Below are 14,873 nucleotides of genomic sequence, written 5' to 3'. Positions count from 1 at the left end.
TTCTTTGCAGCAATTCGACCATGAAGGCCTGATTCACGCAGTCTCCTCTGAACAGTTGATGTTGAGATGTGTCTGTTACTTGAACTCTGTGAAGCATTTATTTGGGCTACAATCTGAGGTGCAGTTAACTCTAATTAACTTATCCACTGCAGCAGAGGGAACTCTGGGTCTTCCTTTCCTGTGGCGGCCCTCATGAGAGCCAGTTTCACCATAGCGCTTGATGGTTTTTGTGACTGCACTTGAAGAAACTTTCAAAGTTCTTAAAATTTGCCGGATTGACTGACCTTCATGTCTTAAAGTAATGATGGACTGTCGTTTCTCTTTGCGTATTTGAACTGTTCTTGCCATAATATGGACTTGGTCTTTTACCAAATAGGGCTATCTTCTGTATACCCCTACCTCGTCACAACACAACTGATTGGCTCAAACGCATTAAGGAAATAAATTCCACAAATCAACTTTAACAAGGCACAACTGTTAATTGAAATTAATTCCAGGTGACTACCTCATGAAGCTGGTTGAGAGAATGCCAAGAGTGTACAAAGCTGTCATCAAGGCAAAGGGTGGCTATTTGAAGAAAATCAAATATAAAATATATTTTAATTTGTTTAACACTTTTGTTTACTACATGATTCCATATGTGTTATTTCATAGTTTTGATGTCTTCACTATTATTCTACAATGTAAAAAATTGTGTAGCTACTCACTCAGCAAGGCAATTAAACTGGCAAAACATCAGTATAGCGACAAAGTGGAGTCGCAATTCAACGGCTCAGACACAAGACGTATGTGGCAGGGTCTACAGACAATCACGGACTACAAAAGGAAAACCAGCCACGTCGCCGACACCGATGTCTCGCTTCCAGACAAGCTAAACACCTTCTTTGCCCACTTTGAGGATAACACAGTGCCACTGACGAGGCACACTACCAAAGACTGTGGCCTCTCCTTCTCCATGGCCGACACATTTAAGCATGTTAACCTCCGCAAGGCTGCCGGCCCAGACGGCATCCCAAGTCGCGTCCTCAGAGCATGCGCAGACCAGCTGGCTGGTGTGTTTATGGACATATTCAATCTCTCCCTTTCCCAGTCTGCTGTTCCCACATGCTTAAAGTTGGCCACCATTGTTCCTGTACCAAAGAAAGCAAAGGTAACTGAACTAAATTACTATCGCCCTGTAGCACTCACCTCTGTCATCATGAAGTGCTTTGAGAGACTAGTCAAGGATCATATCACCTCTACCTTACCTGTCACCCTAGACCCACTTAAATTTGCTTACCGCCCCAATAGATCCACAGACGATGCAATCGCCATCACACTGCACACTGCCCTATCCCATCTGGACAAGAGGAATACCTATGTAAGAATGCTGTTCATTGACTATAGCTCAGCATTCAACACCATAGTACCCTCCAAGCTCATCATTAAGCTCGAGGCCCTGGGTCTGAACCCCGCCCTGTGCAACTGGGTCCCAGGTGGTGAAGGTAGGAAACAACATCTCCACTTCGCTGATCCTCAACAATGGGGCCCCACAAGGGTGCGTGCTCAGCCCCCTCCTGTACTCCCTGTTCACCAACTCAATCATCAAGTTTACAGATGACACAACAGTAGTAGGCTTGATTACCAACAATGACGAGACCGCCTACAGGGAGGAGGTGAGGGCTCTGAGAGTGTGGTGCCAGAAAAATAACCTCTCACTCAACATCAACAAAACAAAGGAGATGATCGTGGACTTCAGGAAACAGCAGAGGGTGCACCCCCCTATCGACATCGACGGGACCGCAGTGGAGAAGGTGGAAAGCTTCAAGTTCCTTGGCGTACACATCACCGACAAACTGAAATGGTCCACCCACGCAGATAGTGTGGTGAAGAAGGCGCAACAGAACCTCTTCAACCTCAGGAGGCTGAAGAAATTCGGCTTAGCACCTAAAACCCTCACAAACTTTTACAGATGCACAATTGAGAGCATCCTGTTGGGCTGTATCACCGCCTGGTACGGCAACTGCACCGCCCGCAACCGCAGGGCTCTCCAGAGGGTGGTGTGGTCTGCCGAACGCATTACCGGGGGCAAACTACCCGCCCTCCAAGACACATACAGCACCCGATGTCATAGGAAGGCCAAAAAGATCATCAAGGACATCAACCACCCGAGCCACTGCCTGTTCACCCCGCTATCATTCAGACGGCGAGGTCAGTACAGGTGCATCAAAGCTGGGACAGAGAGAATGAAAAACAGCTTCTATCTCAAGGCCATCAGACTGTTAAATAGCCATCACTAGCACATTAGAGGCTGCTGCTGCCTATTGAAATCACTGGCCACTTTAAGAAATGGAACACTAGTCACTTTAATAATGTTTACATATCTTGGACTACTCATCTCATATGTATATACTGCATTCTATTCTATAATATTCTACTGAATCTTAGTCCATGCCGCTCTGTCATTGCTTGTCCATATACAGTGGGGAGAACAAGTATTTGATACACTGCTGATTTTGCAGGTTTTCCTACTTACAAAGCATGTAGAGGTCTGTAATTTTTATCATAGGTACACTTCAACTGTGTTGAAAAATCCAGAAAATCACATTGTATGATTTTTAAGTAATGAATTTGCATTTTATTGCATGACATAAGTATTTGATCACCTACCAACCAGTAAGAATTACGGCTCTCACAGACCTGTTCGTTTTTCTTTAAGAAGCCCTCCTGTTCTCCACTCGTTACCTGTATTAACTGCACCTTTTTGAACTTGTTACCTGTATAAAAGACACCTGTCCACACACTCAATCAAACAGACTCCAACCTCTCCACAATGGCCAAGACCAGAGAGCTGTGTAAGGACATCAGGGATAAAATTGTAGACCTGCACAAGGCTGGGATGGGCTACAGGACAATAGGCAAGCAGCCTGTTGGCGCAATTATTAGAAAATGGAAGAAGTTCAAGATCAAGTTCAATCACCCTCGGTCTGGGGCTCCATGCAAGATCTCACATTGTGGGGCATCAATGATCATGAGGAAGGTGAGGGATCAGCCCAGAACTACATGGCAGGACCTGGTCAAAGACCTGAAGAGAGCTGGGACCACAGTCTCAAAGAAAACCATTAGTAACACACTACGCCGTCATGGATTAAAATCCTGCAGCGCACGCAAGGTCCCCCTGCTCAAGCCAGCGCATGTCCAGGCCCGTCTGAAGTTTGCCAATGACCATCTGGATGATCCAGAGGAGGAATGGGAGAAGGTCATGTGGTCTGATAAGACAAAAATATAGCTTTTTGGTCTAAACTCCACTCGCCGTGTTTGGAGGAAGAAGAAGGATGAGTACAACCCCAAGAACACCATCCCAACCGTGAAGCATGGAGGTGGAAACATCATTCTTTGGGGATGCTTTTCTGCAAAGGGGACAGGACGACTGCACCGTATTGAGGGGAGGATGGATGGGGCCATGTATCGCGAGATCTTGGCCAACAACCTCCTTCCCTCAGTAAGAGCATTGAAGATGGGTCGTGGCTGGGTCTTCCAGCATGACAACGACCCGAAACACACAGCCAGGGCAACTAAGGAGTGGCTCCGTAAGAAGCATCTCAAGGTCCTGGAGTGGCCTAGCCAGTCTCCAGACCTGAACCCAATAGAAAATCTTTGGAGGGAGCTGAAAGTCCGTATTGCCCAGCGACAGCCCCGAAACCTGAAGGATCTGGAGAAGGTCTGTATGGAGGAGTGGGCCAAAATCCCTGCTGCAGTGTGTGGAAACCTGGTCAAGACCTACAGGAAATGTATGATCTTTGAGTTTTGATTGGTTTACAGTTTAGTACTCGGTAGTGTTTGCCTGTCCAGCTAGCGAACATAAAAGTAAGTATATTGAAGAAGTGTGCAAGAATTGACAACAAACGGAAATGTGTTCAGAATAAATAAATATACACAATATGTAAAAACCAGATCCTTCCTCGACAGAGATCGATCAGCTCGAAAACTAAATGATATAGCTTGCTACGGCCCACCACCTAATTGTTTTTGTGACCAGTGGACAGCCAGTGAAAAATGCGCTCTTGCAACAGCTGCATAGTGTATGGAATTCCTCCCTTCTAAACTCCCCCGTGGTATTCTGCTACATACTGTCAAAAACACGTTTATTTAAGAAATAACACCACGAGTGGGACTTTTGTTGCTCAATCTAATTCATGCTGATTTAAAAAAAAAAAATATATATATATATATATATATATAGGCCTAACGTACACATGCTCAAACTTGCGCACTTTTAAAATACTTAAACAGCTGCAAATTATCAAGATATCAAAGTGTCACCAACAAAAATTTAAACAATAGGCCTATAGCAAAAGCAGCATATGGCATAAATTGTTCACATACAAATCGCACTTTTCGGTAGTGCTCAAAGCATGCCATTCCGAGAGCAGCATTTGAGCCCAATCAGCCCTCCATGACAACAAAATCATAAACACAATATAAAACTTTTCCCTGTAAATGTACAGCATTATACTGGCACCAGAGTTGCCAGATTAATACTGTAATTTTGCTTTACAGCACAGATGCTGTAATATATTTTGCAGTACTATTTTCCGTACTGTAAAACATATTACAGCATCCCTGGTGCAACTATTCGGAGTAAGGGGGTCAGAGGCAGTGAAACACACAACGGGACACTTTGGGCAGGAGAGCATCAGGCATTCCTAATGGGGCTCTGTAACAATCCTCCTCAATTCTGATTTGTCAGCTCTTCTTACCCTAGGACAAGCATAGAAAAATAAAGAATAGAATGAGAGACAGAGAGCACCAGGGCTGTTACTCTGTGGGTAGCCTCGACGCGAACCAGGCTTCCCTAAAACGGGATAGCCTGGGGAAGTTCATGGCAGAAAAATAGCTAGATAGGGGTGGGAAACCGGTGTAAATCAGTGATGCCTCGCAACACATCAAACCAATCAAATGCCTTGCTTGGGCGGAGCTCCAATAGTGCTCACTAGATTAAGTGTCGTAGGTGCAACAGTGCGTGAGGATGGCTAGGAAATCGCAGATTAAAACCCCATCAAAATATGTTAATGTATGTTGATTTTATGCATAGAGCACACTACTGGAAAAACATAATTCAGTTTTTCTTCAATTTTTTGCAATGTTGCAAACTAGCATATGGAACAACTCTCTGCAAAATGTGTCCTTCCCGGTCTAAAAACAGTGATGAACATAACACGTAGCACCAACGGCATGTGGGAGAGGGTTCTTGAAATGTAACATCGAATCAAAATCTTGCAATGGCAGCAAGCAGACCATTCAAACCGTTTTTTGCTATATACAATTCTCCAGACCTCCATGGGAAGCGTGACAACGACGCGAGACTGTGGGTAAAATAATTGGTGACAAGAGACACATCAAGCTGGTGTCGTGTGTGTGCGTATGTGGTCTAACTTTACTAGTGAGGACATTTTACCGGTCCCCAAAAGGAAAAATGATATTTTAGGGTTAGGGTTACAATTAGGGTTAGGAGGCAGGTTTAGTTTTAGTGTTAGGGGTTTGGGGTTAAGGTTAGGGTTAGGTTAAGGGTTAGGCAAAATAGGATTTTGAATGGGAATAACATTTTTGGTCCCCACTTGGAAAGTAAAACCAACGTGTGTGTGTGTGTGTGTGTGTGTGTGTACTTACATCACTAGAGGTCGTCATTCAAACCCATTGAGCTCTTGGAAGAATGGGGAAATGTAGGGGTTAGAACAGCTGGTTTCCTTTGGGCCACCTTTGTCCCATCTTCAGGGTTCATCATCTTGATTATTTGACCAGACTCACAACATTTTCCTTTCTTTCTGTGTCACCAAATGTTTGCATACTACTAGTAAAGTGAACAGGTTTAGCTAATACTGTAACATTATGGAACAATGTTGTTGAGAGGTTATACGGACACCAAAGTATGTCGCGCAGCTGAGAGCCAAGTGAACCGAATCACACAGCCTGTGTGACAGGGTAGTGACAGCTAAGGTGGACACTGTGTCCCAGTGTTGTTGCCATTCATGCTCTCCCCATTGAGTAGACTGTATCACATTGACATCTAGATTGTTACCAATATTGGTTATTTCTTGTGTAGGCTGCTATCCTACATGCATGGAAGCCTTGAAGCCCAAGGAAAAAACAACAACCTGGAATTATCTTGTTCAAACGACTTAGTATCTTGTTTGAACAACTTAACTGTTCTTCTGTTTAATTAGGCCTAATTTGTTATGCACTGATTCCATCCATTGATATGATTATTCATTGACATTTCTTTAATAGCCTAAAGCAGGGTGGCTTTTGAATGCCAGAGCATGTAAGTGGGCGAGTGTGGAGCGAGGAGCATATCATAATTCGAGCAGATTTTTAAAATGGTGTTGACCTTCTCTCCTGCTCCAATTTTGCTCTGGTACTGCTCAGCCACAAGCTCTGGGCATGCTCTGCCTCGCAATTTTTGTTTCCTTTATCATTATTATTTTAATTATGCCTATACGGTTGTAATTATTACGACCCCCACACAATAGCCTACAGTGCCTTCATAAAGTATTCACACCCCTTGACTTTTTCCACATTTTGTTGTGTTAGAGCATGAATTTAAAATGTATTAAATTTAGATTTTTTGTCACTGGCCTACCCACAATACACCAGAATGTCAGAGTGGAATTATGTTTTTAGAAAGTATTCAACCACTTTGTTATTATTTATTTACATTTATTTAAATCAGGGAGTCACCATTGATACCAGTGTCTATTTTACAATGGAGCCCTGCATATACAATTTCATAAAATACATAAAAAATAAAAGACAATATAAAATAAAAAAAATACAGCACAACACATATTGCACAGACAAACATAAATATACACAATATACACAAAGCACAGTCAACTAAAACAAACACATTCTTCATTATAAAAATCCTCTGTCGGAACTGCCCTAGGGACACTAACGCATCTATTCGAAATGTATTTTGGAGATCATTCCAAACATGTGAAGCAAGAAAACTAAAGGCTGACTTACCTAACTCTGTAGACACCAAAGGATTCTCCAGAGTTAACCAACCCTGTGAACGGGTTTGATAACTTAGCATTTTAAATTTTAACAGTGACGTTAGGTAAGTCGGAAGCTTGTGGAGCAGGGATTTGTAAACAAAAAGAGCGTAATGATGTGATCTACGTGACTTCAGAGGTCCAGCCAACCTTTTGGTAAAGAATGCAGTGATGAGTAATACAACTGTCTCCTGTGATAAAACGAAGGGCGCTATGAAAAACAGCATCTGGGTGTTTAAGAGTAGAGGCAGCTGCACTTTGATAAATAGTATCCATAATCAAAAACAGGTAGAAAGGTTGACTGCACAATCTGTTTCCTGCTGACTAGAGAGAGACAAGATCTGTTTCTGTAAAAACGATAAATCATTGTCAATCCAAATACCAAGGTATTTGTATGCAGGGACTTGTTTGATTATGGAACTATCCGATGAGTGAAGATATAATCCATCTGAGACAATATTATGAGAACTTGAAAACAACATGTATTTAGTTTTGCCCATATTAAGCACGAGTTTTAAATCAGGAAGGGCTTCCTGCACAATTGCAAAATGGGACTGTAGCCTTGTCACAACCAGGTCAGCAGTCGGGGCAATTGCGTACATAATAGTATAATCTGCATATAGATGTTCTGTCACTAAGATAATCATGAAACCAAGAACAGGCGTCAGAGTCCAGGCCAATCGAGGATAACTTGTTCAATAAAATAGCATGAACAACAGTATCAAACGCTTTTGACACTTCCACAAACAAGGCAGCACAATTCATTTTAGCGTCTAAAGCATTGACAATATCATTAGTGCTGTGCCTTGGCCTAAATCCAGACTGATTTAATTTCAAAATACCATGCTCAGATAAAAAAGAGCGAAGTTGCTTATTTACCAAATATTTGAGGATCTTGGCTAGACATGGAAGCCTGTAGACAATGATCAAGATCACTACTACCACCCTTATGGAGTGGCAGCACATAAACTGTGTTTGATTTAAGATATGGGTTACTGAGCCAGCAATGTGGGGGGCAGCACACATAAGCAGACCTGGCTCCAATTAGTCAGCCCATGTCGATTTCTTGGTATCTAAAGCAAGTAACACATCAAGGACTTATTTTTCTGTGAGTTGCCGAAATGCAAAAACTTGACTTCCAATCTGTCAGTCAATCTGCAAAATTCCCGAATCAGCGTTTAGCCCACTATTAGAGATAGAAGGGTTAGACGCTCTTTCAAAAAGATAGCCTGCTGAAATAAAATGACGATTAAATGCATCAATGATGGCATTTTTGTCCATAATGGGGCCAGAGTCTGAATGAATTTGTTGGGGCAGAAAGGAGGAAGTGCAACCCTTCATATATTTGACAGTTTTACAGAATGTATCCAGGTTCCCCTTACAATCAGAAAGAGTGGTTACATAATAATCAGACTAAGCCTTTTTGATCAGTCTTACACATTGATTCCTCAGTTGCCTAAAATATTGCCAATAGTTGCCTTGACCCAGGCAACATTTCTCTTACGAATGACTTCGGATAATCAGGAATGAACCAGCCATTCGATTTACCTTTAACTCTCAGAGTTTTGAAGGGGGCATGATTATCTCCAATAGTATTGAAGACATTAGCAAAAAAGCTTAAAGCTAAATCAGGTTCAGGGATAGTTGAGATACAATCAAGGTCACTAAAATAAAGTTAATGTAAAAAAGCTTGTTCACTAAAGTTTTTAAAGTTCCACTTAGTGATGACACTAGGCTTAGATTTATGCATTTTCACATCTCTGACACAGACAACTGGGCAATAGTCACTAAAATCCAGTGGGAAAACCCCACTAGCAACATATTTATCTGGAGTATGTCAAAATAATATCAATCAGGGTAGATTTTAATGGATCTTTAGGATTCGGCCGTCTAGGCTCAGTTATTTACATTTTAGTCATTTAGCAGACGCTCTTATCCGGAGCGACTTACATGAGCAATTAGGGCTAAGTGCCTTGCTCAAGGGCACATCAACAGATTTTTCACCTAGTCGGCTCGGGGATTAGAACCAGCGACCTTTCGGTTACTGGCACAAACTAAGCTACCTGCCGTCCTCTAGTCCTCTGACTCGTAAGACATTGACTGTACCCCACCCAAAACATGCCAGTACACCAATTTACCAGGTTCTAAACGCCTAACAGACATAAGCTCTGATTTAATCTTTCCATCCATTACAATATGCCTTGCAAATGTACGGTCAAAGTTTTGCACCTAGAGCAAACTAAAATAACAAAATAAAACATAAGGATACAGCACTTTTTACAAAAGGTCAAATGAAATACAAATTGTTGAATTTACAATATGTACCTGAACCAACAGGTTTTTTAAAAAAAAAAATTATTCTTCCCCACAGCAAACAGGGTTGCCAGACATTCCATTTTACTCCTTTGGAAAAACTAAAACAACTGATGGATAATGCAGATGGGCAGTAGGGACATTTCAAAACTCACAGGCAGCTCTCAAGCTGAGGTGAAGATAAGTTTTGGTGATTGGGGTTTGGGGGGGGGCGTGCAGGGGGGAGCCCTAATGAGCCCATTACAGTTATATCAATGCAGCTTTCTGAAATATCCAAAAGGCTCTCCCAGCATATAGGTATGGTGATAAGACGGAGTCTTTTCAAAATAGTAAAATAGACCAGGATTTTAATCATCAAACTTGATCTTCTTGCCCTGGGGCTTGTCCCCGAATCCTCCACCTCTTCCACCTCTAAACCCACCACGTCCACCTCCACGGTCGCCTCCTCTACCCCCCCTGAAGCCACCGCCGCGACCTCCCCTGCCACCTCCGAAACCACCGCCACGGCCAAATCCACCCCCGCGACCTCCCCTGCCACCGCCGAAGCCTCCCCAACCCCCAAAGGGTTAGTTATCAGTTATCAGAGCAAATATCTTTCAGCGGATCGGACACTGGCGTCCTCCAATCAATATTAAAATTGCCCATAATTAATAGTTCAGATTTACCATTCTTAGATCGCAATTCAGATAAATTGTTAAGAGCACATGAAATTAGAGTGGAGTTAATATTGTGAGTAATTGTTTGAAGAAGCAATTCTGTCAAGCGACAGCATTGGGGTTACCAAACCTAAAATGACCTTTTAAAATGTTGTAGTGCGGTGGTTACGCAACATCATGGAGAAAATAGAGACCAGTCATGTATGGGAGTAAATCGTTAGACTCGGTGGCGAGAGGAATGCCGACGTGTCTAAGGGTAGTACAGGCTACATAAATGGTACATAAACGTTGGGATGGATTAAAACACAAACGATTAATTACATTTTTACATTTTTAGTCATTTAGCAGACGCTCTTTTCCAGAGCGACTTACAGTTAGTGCGTGCATACATTTTCATACAATATATATCAATGAGTGTAGGGAGGACAGTGGACTCCCGGTGAACCGAAGTTATCATGTTTTGCCTGTAATTAAAACTTTAGTGTTGCTGATTTAAGATTTAGCATAGTGAAAACTAATGAAATGTACATTTTCTCCTCCAGGAGAGGAAGGGGTGACCCTATCTCTCTCTTTGAAATGTTTCCTGAGGCTGTTGTCTTGGGAGAGCAGTTAGTGAAATTCTCCAATTTATAAAGTATAAAGGTACTCAGATTTTTGCCCTACGTTTTACCACGCACACACAACCCACCAGTTATGAATATTTGTTTGTGGTGTTAATACCTTCTTTGATTTAATTGTGTGGGGTCTTTTAATTTGATTTTAGTAGGTTCTTTATGGGTTAGAAAGGATGCACCTTAAAGGGCATGTCCCTTTTATAGTTAAAGTCTGCAAGTGACTCCATCTGTTTACTTTCAGGGCAGAGAAAACCATACATTTTGTTTTCCTTGCACTAAGCACAAGTTTCAATTCAAAAAGCTGCCTTTGAATAACATCAAAAGCCAACTGTAAGCCCTGTATGCATCATGGGCAGTGTTAATGGTAGCAGGAGTTATCTTGTTAGCATTGCTGGGATATCACCTTCTGAAGGCATTGATGTTGAAACGGGTGTACAGTGCTGATTTGCCTCAAGATGAGGTAGTTGATTAAGGCCACCGCACGTGTATATCGGGTGGCCATGGAGGAAGAAGGAGATGGGGGGCAACGTGATGATATGGCCTTTTGTAACCTGTGGTCTAACGGGGAAGACTGGGTGAAAGCATGAGGAGGTTTTTTAGGGCCTTCCTTTTTGTGGACCCCAGCAGAACAGTATCCCGAAGGTATAGAGTCAGGCTAAGAGAGAGTGGGAATCGTCATGTTATCAAACTTCAGATTTGTTTTGTATATCTAAATATGCATAGCTTAGCGCATTATTAATACTTACGTTTTGTGTTTCCTTTTGCTTTTCAAGTCTTGTGCTACACTCTCTTAGGAACCCGGAAGCTGAAATGGAGAAAGTCAAAAGCTCCAGCTGAAATGTCCTTATCAGTTGTACAATGAGAGGGGGGGAATAGTGTGATTATAGATCAGAGACCATAAGTCTTGGAGGTGTAAACATACAAATCAACTGAGAATGTTAATCATGTTCTATTTTTTGTTCATTTATAAGTAATTTCAAAGTTTATGTAATGTTGAACAGTATGTTCAAAAAGGAGGGACTGTTGGATTCTAGCTTGACATATATACTTATTCATGTTCCTATACTAGAACTACGTTACATGTATAATGTTATTGTTAAATCTCATGGATCCTATGGAGAGGGTAACAGTCTGGTTTCAGTCACTGATAAGGTTGGATAGCTGTGGATTAGGGAGGAGTGAGGAATGTGGGCCGAGGTCAGGTCAGAAGAAGTGATAAGGAAGTGTGGCGCAGTGGTCTAAGGCACTGCATCGCAGTGCTAGCTGTGCCACTAGAGATCCTGGTTCGAATACAGGCTCTGTCATAGCCGGCCGCGACCGGGAGACCCATGGGGCGGCACACAATTGGCCTAGCGTCGTCCAGGGTAGGGGAGGGAATGGCCGGCAGGGATGTAGCTCAGTTGGTAGAGCATGGCGTTTGCAACGCCAGGGTTGTGGGTTTGATTCCCACGGGGGGCCAGTATGAAAAATACAAAAAATAATGTATGCACTCACTAACTGTAAGTCGCTCTGGATAAGAGCGTCTGCTAAATGACTAAAATGTAAGGGAACAGTTCTATTACACACACACACACACCACCTAAGTTCCTGCCTAGCAACAGAGATATATCATTAAAATTAGTTTCTCATTGAAAGATGGGAATCGGTACAATTCTAGATAGTTCTCTTTGAGATGCTATGCTATCATCTTTTTGAAATCCACACCACATATACCATGTAAAACAAACATGTGTCTCCGATTAGGAATCACATCAGCTCTCGTCATTACATTTCTATCTGTAACATTCCTAATTTGTTGCCGAAACATGGCCCAGGTGGTGGTGTTGCTTCTGATAGAAACATACCCAGAACATGGTTGCCATGTTCTCAGAATATCAGAAATGTGTATATTTACTGTAGTATGTCTGTACTTTCTCACATTTGCCATTTAAGCAATGATGATGCCAGTTATACCAAAACTATACAAATAGACAAATTGCAACAGAATCACTTGGGACCAGTGTTGGGTGTAATATATTACTTTTATGAGTAATGGCGTAATATAATGAGGTATTGTCGTCAAATATTGTAATATTATTACAATATATGTTATTTTCATAAGCATATCTCTACTGGCGTGTTATATATATATTTTAACGCCTTGTCTCATGCTTACGGAATTCATGCTGTAGGCGTAAAGCCACAAATCTAAGAAAGAATGCAGCTGTGTTACCCCGCTTGACCTTTTCCTTGTGAAAATGCTCCCATTATTTTAAGTTAATCGAGGAGAAAGAAAATGTTTGTCAAATGTTAACTCTGCAAAGGCATCATTGATCTCTTCTTCCGGAAACACCACATCAAACCTGAAAAAGCATCTGGAGGTCATGCACAAAGGCACAAAGCTGGTAGCCAAAGTTACAGAAATACGTAAAAGAGGAGAAATCTATACTTATTATGGTAATAAACAAAGACGTATAAATAATATTTCCAGATGTTCTAACGAAAATTCCATATAAACAATCTAAATGCCTGATAAATGCAATTCAAAACAGCAATAATTACATTAACATATACTGTATTGCTAAGATTGTGAGAGTAGGGTGACTCCCCGAGCGGGTCTCGAACCCAGGCCCTCATTGACTAACGCCCTAACCACTGGCGTAGCACTCACGAGTTGGGGTCCCCCCGGAGGTCAGGCCCCCCAGATAGCATATGAACATGTCATAAGCCATATAAAAAATAAAATCACGACACCTGTGATGGAAACAGCTAGTTTCTGTACAACTTTGTAAATGCCTACAGATAATTTGTTGGTTTGACATCATATCGAAGTAAACTTGGAGTCACACGATGATATGGTATGTGGTCCTCCCACTACGACTAAGTTTATTAGACTACAGATGAAATATACTGAACAAAAATGCAACATGCAACAATTTCTAAGGTTTTACTAACTTACAGTTCATACAAGAAAAATCAGTCAATGGAAATAAATGAATTAGGCCCTAATATATGGATTTCACATGACTGGGAATACACATGCATCTGTGGGTCACAGATACCTTAAAAAAAAAAAGTAGGGGCGTGGATCAGAAAACCAGTCAGTATCTGGTGTGACCACCATTTGCCTCATGCAGCGCGACACATCTCCTTTGCATAGAGTTGATCAGGCTGTTGATTGTGGCCTGTGGAATGTTGTCCCACTCCTCTTCAATGGCTGTGTGAAGTTGCTGGATATTGGCAGGTACTGGAACACGCTGTCGTATACGTCGATCCAGAGCATCCCAAACATGTTCAGTGGGTGACATGTCTGGTGAGTATGCAGGCCATGGAATAACTGGGAAATGTTCAGCTTCCAGGAATTGTGTACAGATCCTTGCGACATGGGGCCTTGCATTATCATGCTGAAGCATGAGGTGATGGCAGCAGATGTGGCATTGTGTCGTGTGACAAAACTGCACATTTTAGATTGGCCTTTTATTGTCCCTAGCACAAGGTGCACCTGTGTAACGATTATGCTGTTTAATCACCTTCTTGATACGCCACACCTGTCAGGTCGATGGATCATCTTTGCAAAGGAGAAATGCTCACTAACAGGGATGGTAACAAATTTGTGCACAAAATGTGAGAGAAATAAGGTTTTGTGCATATGGAAATTCTGTTATCTTTTATTTCAGCTCATGAAACATGGGACCAACACTTTACATGTTGTGTTTATATTTCTGTTCAGTGTAAGTCATGAACTTCACAGGGAGGTGAAAGTGCAGTGATGAGCTTGATGCTCCTTTCCAATAAATAGAGGGTCTTATTCTGGTGACATGATGATCGATGCTTGACTGCCGTTTGACAAATACAAATATTTTCGCTCCTATCCTCACCTGGGATTTGAACTCATAACCTGTTGGATCACAGTACTCCGATCTTCCCAACACGCCACCATATCCATGTCAGGTATCAGTTAATCTGACTGTTCTCATCATTGATTTTATTTACTTGTTTCCGCAATTTTAGGGCTTTCTGTATAGTTGTCTAATGTTGGTGGGGCATGTTAACCTGTTTTAATGATACACCTGAATCACTATGATGAATAAAAACGTTTTTTCTTGAGTGTACTTTTAACAGAGCTGACAGATTCTTCAAAGTGCATTCACCCTATTGCTTACACCTATCAAGTTGTTTAATCTACACAAGTGTCTAGGGATAAGGGGTTAGGATTTGCTTCTGGACAGGCCCTAACTACACTGGCCCAATAAATACATGCCCTAGGGATATCCCTT

Source organism: Coregonus clupeaformis, chromosome 15 (genome assembly GCF_020615455.1).
Source record: "Coregonus clupeaformis isolate EN_2021a chromosome 15, ASM2061545v1, whole genome shotgun sequence".
Classification (NCBI taxonomy): Eukaryota; Metazoa; Chordata; class Actinopteri; order Salmoniformes; family Salmonidae; genus Coregonus; species Coregonus clupeaformis.
The sequence above is the reverse complement of the archived record's forward strand: the minus strand, read 5'-3'. Positions refer to the sequence as shown.